The sequence below is a fragment of the Drosophila simulans genome, chromosome 2L (genome assembly GCF_016746395.2).
Source record: "Drosophila simulans strain w501 chromosome 2L, Prin_Dsim_3.1, whole genome shotgun sequence".
Classification (NCBI taxonomy): Eukaryota; Metazoa; Arthropoda; class Insecta; order Diptera; family Drosophilidae; genus Drosophila; species Drosophila simulans.
In genome coordinates this window covers 17,706,688-17,714,786 of record NC_052520.2, presented here as the reverse complement: position 1 = coordinate 17,714,786, position 8,099 = coordinate 17,706,688, and positions in this window count along the sequence as shown.

Here is an 8,099-nt window from a genome sequence, read left to right as displayed (position 1 = left end):
GTCGCCATCTAATTGCAGCCGCCTTCAATGAGCTGGGATTAGAAATTAATTAAAGTATAGGGCTAATGTGACATCTGCATGTGTTTTCCGCCCATTTCCTGGTACATACACACACGAATATGTCCCCACATCTGCCATAAATGTAAGCCCACCAAATGTGATTAATCAGCTTGCACTCATGCCGCACTTTTGACTTTGCAGCTGGGCTTTGCCCTTTGTCAGAGAGTCTTCTTTGACTTTGGCTCCTCTTCGGTGGCAACTAATGACCCGGGCTGCCATTTAAATGGCAATCCCCCTTTACCATTCACTTGAATGCTTTTGAATGACCACTTACTCCATTTATTGGGTGCTCCTTTGAGGGGCTTACTTGGTTTTATGACTATTGGGAAAGAAAACTGGCCAATGAGACAGAAATGGGACTTATAAAAAGTAGTATGCTATTTCTGAATATTTGCCTTGATAAATCAGTTGGTCTTGGTACATTTTGCATATGTCCAGATTTTATTTGGTTGTACCTCTTTCACAGATAAAATAATGTTTAAGCTGTTCCTCTCCCTTTTCTTTTAACCAAGGGTAGTTTCGCAATATAAAGCTATGCAAAAGTAATAGTATTAAAATGTTGTGTACACTTTGAAGTTTCAATGGAATTTGGCAATAAGGTTCAGAGCTCTATGGCAAAGTTCCCGCCTTTCCATCGAATTTTTTATCTGAATAAGAAAAGCTTTAGCCTCTTCTGTCTTCCCTGCAATTTGATACATTCACTCCTATTTATTTGAGGGTAATCCCGATTTATCTCACCTTGCCTACAGGGCAGAGAAAAAGCGAAACATAGAGAATATTTCATGCATAATGCGGCGATAAAGGCGAGGGGGCAGCGGTGAAAGGATGTAGAGTCAACAAAATGCAGATAACGCGATGGCAGCTGTGACTTTCCTTCGTTTTTAAACAGGCTTCGCTGTCAGCGGCGGCATTTCCGGTTCCGTTTTGCCGCTCGCTGACTAGCGCCACCTGGCGGCCGCTGCTGTCGCTCTCTCTTTTTGCATATTTTGAACGTGATAGAAGGTTTTTTTTCGTTTTTAGCATTGGTTTGGCAAATAAATAGCATTTTTGTTTCGGCAGCCGCATTTCATATTTGTATTCGGGCACTTGCACTTCTTTGCCGCTTTTTTTTTTTTGTCTTTTGCTTAACCATGGAGCCGTTTTTCTTGTTGCTGTAGCTGCTCTTACCATAGTTTTGTATTTATTTGCGTGTAAATTCAGTCACGTTCGCTGAAATAAAAAGGGTAAAACGCGGGTGAAACACGCTGCAATCAGCGTTTTATGCATTCCAGGGAGTTGGGAGTTGGGAAGTCCTATTCAAAAGGCCGTTGCTTTTGGTGGCTTTTTTGCCAGTCTCTTTATGTTCACCCCCTCCTCCCTCTGCCGCACAAATGTGCATAATTTTAGTTAAATTTTTGGCATTTTATGCATGGAAACGTTTCTGGGTTAATTTACGTGGGGCATTCGATAATTGCGTCGCCCCGAACGAACCCCCTTAAATCCACGGTGGATGGCGCAAGCAGAATGTGACAAATAAAATTGAATTAAGAGCTAAATGAAATGGAATTTATGTCCCACGTGTGCTGTGGAACTCGGTGTCACCGTTGTCCAGGCAACAGGTGCACCGCCTTTCACGAGCATTGGGATTCCAAAAAATAATGCACCACCATAAACTAGGACATGCGGAGGATGCGGGGCTGCCAATGACAGTAAAAATTTAATTGAATAAATTAATTGATTAAACGTTTCGGAAATCCGGAATTAATCTAAAAATACCGGAATAAATTACGCTATCATTAAATTTGCCGAACTGTTGCTTGTGTAGAACAGTCGTGATATGTCATGATTTACATATACATATATATATGTATATAAAGTTCGATCTGTTAAATCTCATTTTACACTTTTAACCAAACCATAATTTGTTGCTGCCGCAGAGGTCAAGCTCTAATTAGTTTTCCAATTGATCTAGCTGCATTGAGTAGCCCCAAACGCTCAGAGTTAAAATAAAACTACATGAATCGAGAACGAATTTAATGGAACGAAACTTTTATGACTGCCACCCTCGCTGCATATGAATGTCAGAACAATTAGGCAACAGTTATCTGTCCATTACACCAAGAAACTCTCCGGATAGATAGGACTCCATCCCCTTGCTGGTACCCCTTCCGCATGTCGTCATAAATTTTGCGGCCCCAGGCATTAAACAAACTAGCACAAAACTCATTTGGTAAACAGGCAGGATATGCAGGATGTGCGCAATGGGTGTTTGCCTGTGTGGAGTATCTGTGAGCGGGATTAGGCGAGTGTGCGTGCACTTTCAACACACTGCAAGTGTTGCAGTTGTGAATCTTGAAAGTTTTCGGCCCGGTTTGTCCAAAAACTTTTCGTTACCGCTGCCTGCTGGTCATGTTGCCATGGATTTTGCTGGGAATTTGCAGCTACTTTTTTTCAAGGGACTTTGCATACAGGGAGGTCCTTAGCCTTGGCAGCGACTTTGGGCCGCAAAGTTATGGTCGGAACACATCAAAAGCCACGTTGCCCCCAGGTTTTGCATGCTCTTTGCCCCTTTTTGCGTCCCTGCTAAGAACAAAGTGTTCCGGGAAAGGCTGCGAAAACTGTGAAATCTGCGAAAATGTGTTAATTAACCGACTGCGAGCGTGTGCTTTGTTTTGGGAAAATTAACACTTGTATGCGCCAAACGCAAGACATCTAATTAGCCTGCTCATGATTAAGTGTGAATCTAATGATATCAAAGGCCCAGAGGGTTTATTTGGATGCGAAATTTGATATTTACTAAGGGTGGTATAAACAACTTAAGATACTCAATACATAATCAATATAAATGTGGGTGGGAAATTCCCACTGAGAATTTTACTTCCTGAACTTGTAGACTGCCGGTAGGTGGAGCTAGAGTGCACTCTCGAAAATCATGGTTTTGCTACTTTCATTTCTCCATGTTCTTGAGAGGAGTTCCAGTACAGGGTATCAATAGTGCGTAAACGTATAGATGTAAACATTAAATTAAAAGGAATATTTAAAAAAAAATATTCAGTTTTTATGTTTAAGGAGTTCAATCTAGTAAAAGAATATTTGTTTGTTTAATAAAATAAAAACACATACGAAATATTTTCTAATTTATTTAAGGGTATCAGCACTATTCAAATTTCCTCATGTGGAAAAAACATTTAAAATTTTTGAAACAAAGCATTTAATCCGATATGTATACTGGCTAAAAGCCACTCATATATACTCCACAAAGACAGTTTAATTGGTTCAGCGCTTCGTAAATTGAGAACCGCATTTGATAGTTCATTAATCCAAATTGTGAACTCTCCACAATTAATGATGGTTGCTTTGGGATCCGTTGGTCCCCTTTATATGGCTCCCATATCCCACATTCCACCTATTTGATTTCATTTGTTATCATCATCAAGTCGAGCTCAGTGGGGATGTGTGGGTTTTGGTCTCAATTTGCGTCTGCTTCTGATTTCTTGTTTGGCTAATTTATGCGCTTCGCTGGATAATAAATTTTATATTTACGTTAAACACAAACAAAAACCAACTGAAAGTCACATCAGGCTAACCATATGTTGTCTCCCATTCTCCAGGATTTTTCTGCCCCCGACAATATGTCATTTGTTCCTAAACTCACCAGCGTCCTTCGCTCTTTGCCCACCTCCTCCTGCTGTATAAATATATGGTATATAGCCCCTGCATTGTTGTTGTCTTGATTCCAAACCATTTGTTATCGAATTTGTTTGTGCTTATTTCGTATGCCAAACGGCACAAGAGTCCTGTTCTGATTCACAGGACTGGCGGGCTGGGGCTCTCCATGGGGCGACATGTGTCCTTGTGGGCTCTGCACGAGCTTCTCCATCACATCAGATCGAGTCGCATCGCATCGCATTGGCCAGATATATGCATGTTAATTTGCTGTGATTCAATAGGTTCCCATTGAGTTAAGGAGACACTAGGTAGGGGAAATCCTCCTGGGATGAGCATTCGTTTGCATTTGTTTTTGGGGCTCACTCGATGGTTGGATAAATGCAAACGAATTAACTTTAAATGGCTCGGAATTATACAAACACATTTTAAGCTGGTAATAGAAAGTAGGAAAAACAGTGAAGTATAAATTATAAAAAAGGCAAGTTTTAAGCAAAAATATATATACATATATATGTTAATCAATAGGCATTGTTTTGTATGTAACTTCTTTAAATATTCTTTGTCAAATCTATTGGACCTAATAATTACTGTGAAAAACAATAATTTTTGCCTGTTAACTTGTAAATATTCTCCTAAGCAAATTTTACTCTCAAAGTTTCATTTGACATTTCTCCGAAGCTGATAGCGAACTTCTCTGGGATTTCTTCATTACACAAATTAAGCAAACTTGTTCCGCACAACTTGAAAATTTCGGGACGAAATTCATTTACAAGTAACTTCAATTGATTTCTCTTGTCACATTTCCCTTGAAAGCCTCTGCCATCCTGTCCCTCGGCACGAAATTATGTTTAACATGCTTTCAAAGGAAATTCTTATAAATGTTTATGCATTTCCGCTGCGCATCCACAAACTGCTTCGATATACCAGAAGCTTATTGAAAACTTTTACAAACTGTTGCCCGATTCCTCAGGGGCATTTTATCTTCATGCCAACCCAGGCCAACCGACTTTGTCCGGGGTCATGGGGTTGAGGTCGAGCTGGGGGGTTGGAGGCTTATTCCGAGTGGTTTTTGTGTAAAAGCTGTTTGTTGGTGGTGCACAAAATGTTGAGATTTTTCATGTTTCCTCGCCTTTTGGGGGCGGCAATTGGTCGGAGTACTCTTCTTATTGACTACTTATTCAGATACATGAACTGACCCTCATAAGCCTAATTTAATTCATCAGATGAGTTTCCTGGAAATCACAGAAATGATTTTCACTTGTAAAGTGGAACTATGTATTAGCATAGCAAGCTAAAAAAATGTATTTCAATTTTTGTAAACCCCCTTTCAGCCGTTTCATAGAAAAATAGACCGACATAAACTATTTTCATACATTTGCATTAACATGCAACATATGCTGCATGCAGCATACATCAAAAGCTGCATATTAATTTTCCTCTGTATTTTTATGTTATTGTGTCCAGCTGGCTAAAACATTTTTGTTTTTATTAATTTTCACATCAAGTTGCAGGATATGGTGCTCCCCAGTTTTCTCCTTTCCTGTGTCCCAACAATGTAAACTTTTGCTTAAAACAAACAGGCAACGTCACGTGATGGACGGTCAACAACTTTGGGAGCAACAAGACAAACAACATTGGAGTTGACGGTCGGCTTGATATGTAAATCATATAGCCAGATGTGCTCAACATTTGCAGGGCCGTGTTCCCATGTTGATAAATCATAATATGCCCACTGAGCGTTCTTCTGTGCAAATGTATAATGCTTTACATGGCAATTTCTAAATTTATTAAGCATTATTTCACGTTTGTTGGCATTGCAGTTTGAGTAATGAGTACATTATATATATTATGGGAATTTTTAAATGCAAAAGAATAGGAATTTGTTCAAAATGCTTGGTATATAATAAATTTGTTTGGCCTATCACTATGGCTAGAATAAGTCCAACTTTCACAGCTTGAGACTGGCTTTTAATTTTACATTACATTAGAATTTAAATTAGCTTGTTTTATTCGACTTACTTACTTCTTTGCCTTCTTTGAGTCCTTTTATAAACTGTCCATTGAAAGTTTCGGCGCGAAGACAGATTGTTTTCGAGCTAAGGTCGATGATCTGCGTTGGACGTCCACTCGACTTTCCTTTGTTTTTGGATGCACTAAAAGTAGTGCATTTGGTGCTTAATTTTTTATTCGTGACTCGGACGTCTTGAAAGCTTTAAAATGCAGCAAACTGGTTGGTCCAGCTGCGCATCCTTTTTAGGTCCTGCTCCTGTTCCGCCGCACAGTCGAAAATCCGAAATCCGACGCTTTATGTTTGCGTTAACGTGTGCAAAATCTGATGGTTGGCACTAACTTGCGGATTTAGGTGTTGAAAATTATGTGTAAAATGTGTCACAGTTAAGCTCCGCCATGTTCCGGGCCAAGTTTGGTAGAAGGGGCGGCCAAGTGGGTGGGCGTGGCGGCCAGGCTACGTGGCGAGTGCTAAATGTCGCCCAAGGCCAGGCCATGCCACTCCGACCCCCTAAACTCCCGCTTGCAAATTTTCCCATTTTCCCGACTGCGCATCCAGCAGGTCACATTTTCGAGTCATAGTTTTTAGCGCTTCCATCGCTGCATATGCAGATGAGCGGGACACACTCACACACAAAAGACAGAGGAAAATCGGGAAAAACTAGGGGGGCTTGGGGTCTGGGGGGTGGGGCCCGGGATTGGATGGCAGAGCGTGTGCATTATACAAATGAGTTTATGCAATTTTCGACTCAACTTGAACTTTGCGCAGTTTTTGGCCAACTTTCGGAATAAACTTTCGTTTCAGATTTAATCGTTCGACTAAAAAAAATATTTAAGAAATTTGATTAATTAAAATAACATTTTCTACAATTTTGCAAAGTTTCTTGATTAACACTGCGCTTAATATATTGCCAAAAAATAAATTTGAAACTTTTTGGGCCATGTGCAAAACTAATTTCGCAAATTTAAAGCTGGCTTTATGGCTGTTTTAATTAATTGGAAACTCCAATAAGTGGCCACACAGCTTGTATTTTAAGTTAATTAATTTATTTCATATCATATTTAATATTTGTGTCCGAGTAAAAGTTCGCAGCCAGGATACTTTCTGTTCAAGCTTCCGCTTTTAGTTCATACCATTTCACCTGCCTTGACTTACATATTCATGAAATATCATTTATCCATCAAAGCTTGTGCGTGTGTCATTAGGCTGCATATACCAATTTGGCCTCGAGCCCTTAAGACCTGCAAGGCACTTGAATCTGATCCACCGCATTCTGTGCATCCTGTGTGTCCTGCGCATCCTGCACAACAGGCTTTGACCCGGGTGGGCTGGGCTTATTCTTAATTAAAATATTTATTAAGCACTTTTGGCGCAGGCAGCAAATTAATACCAAGACCCCTGCCATGTGTCAGAAGGGAGCCAGAGTCACGGAAAAAACCAATATACAAAACGATGTCGTGAGCACAGTAAATAACTTTATATTTGCTTATATTTGTACTCAAATAATATAAGATCTTTATATAAAGAGCTGTGAAAATACCTGGAACTAAAGAAAACATGCGGGTCAACTTGTTCTATAATGTTAAGCAATTAAAGAGCCTCGCCTTTCAACACATTTCGCTCTGTGCAGCAATCCGCAGCTTGGGCATTTTTACAGGACCCTTTATCCTGGCCGGATCCACCCATTTTACCCACCGCATTGCTGTTGCAACAGCAGCGTCAACATTGCAGTTGCCGGCTGCCAAGTTTGGCCAACTAGGCAGAAGCGACACGGCCAGAACGGGCAACAATCCAGTTGCCAGTTGCCAGAATAGGCCTTGGAAAAATGCAACTGCCAGCTGGTTCAACCCTTTGCCATGGCAGATCCCTCTCAACCACGCCCGTGCCATACCGCTCCCTGCGACAGCAACAAAGTCTGGAAAAGCGTGGAAAATCTAAAATATTTATGCGGCCCGGCTGGCGGCATCCATCTTCCTACAGGCGCTTCCTGCTTGTTGTTCATCAAAAAGTTCCAGTGGGCAAGGGGCGCGGAGGAGTAGCGTGGGAAAAGTCAGACAAACTCAATGAAAAATTGAAAAACTATTAAAATTGTAAATATAAGCAAATAAGAAGTTTCATCTGACTAGCTGGAATTGTAAGTAAGGCAAGTCAGAAGTAGGCTATCTCGACGACTAGATACCCAAGGATGATGGAGATAGCACCTTTTTCGAGATGATACAGTGGCTCCACCTAGCGGAGGCTATATTAATTGCTCAATATTACGAAATAATTGTTGGCATGTATCTATGGAAAATGGAACAATATATTTAGGCATTTGTGCATTAGACAGATGTTATCAGAACGTGTGCTTGTTAACTAACCACCTCTTTTAAAAAATCTTGTA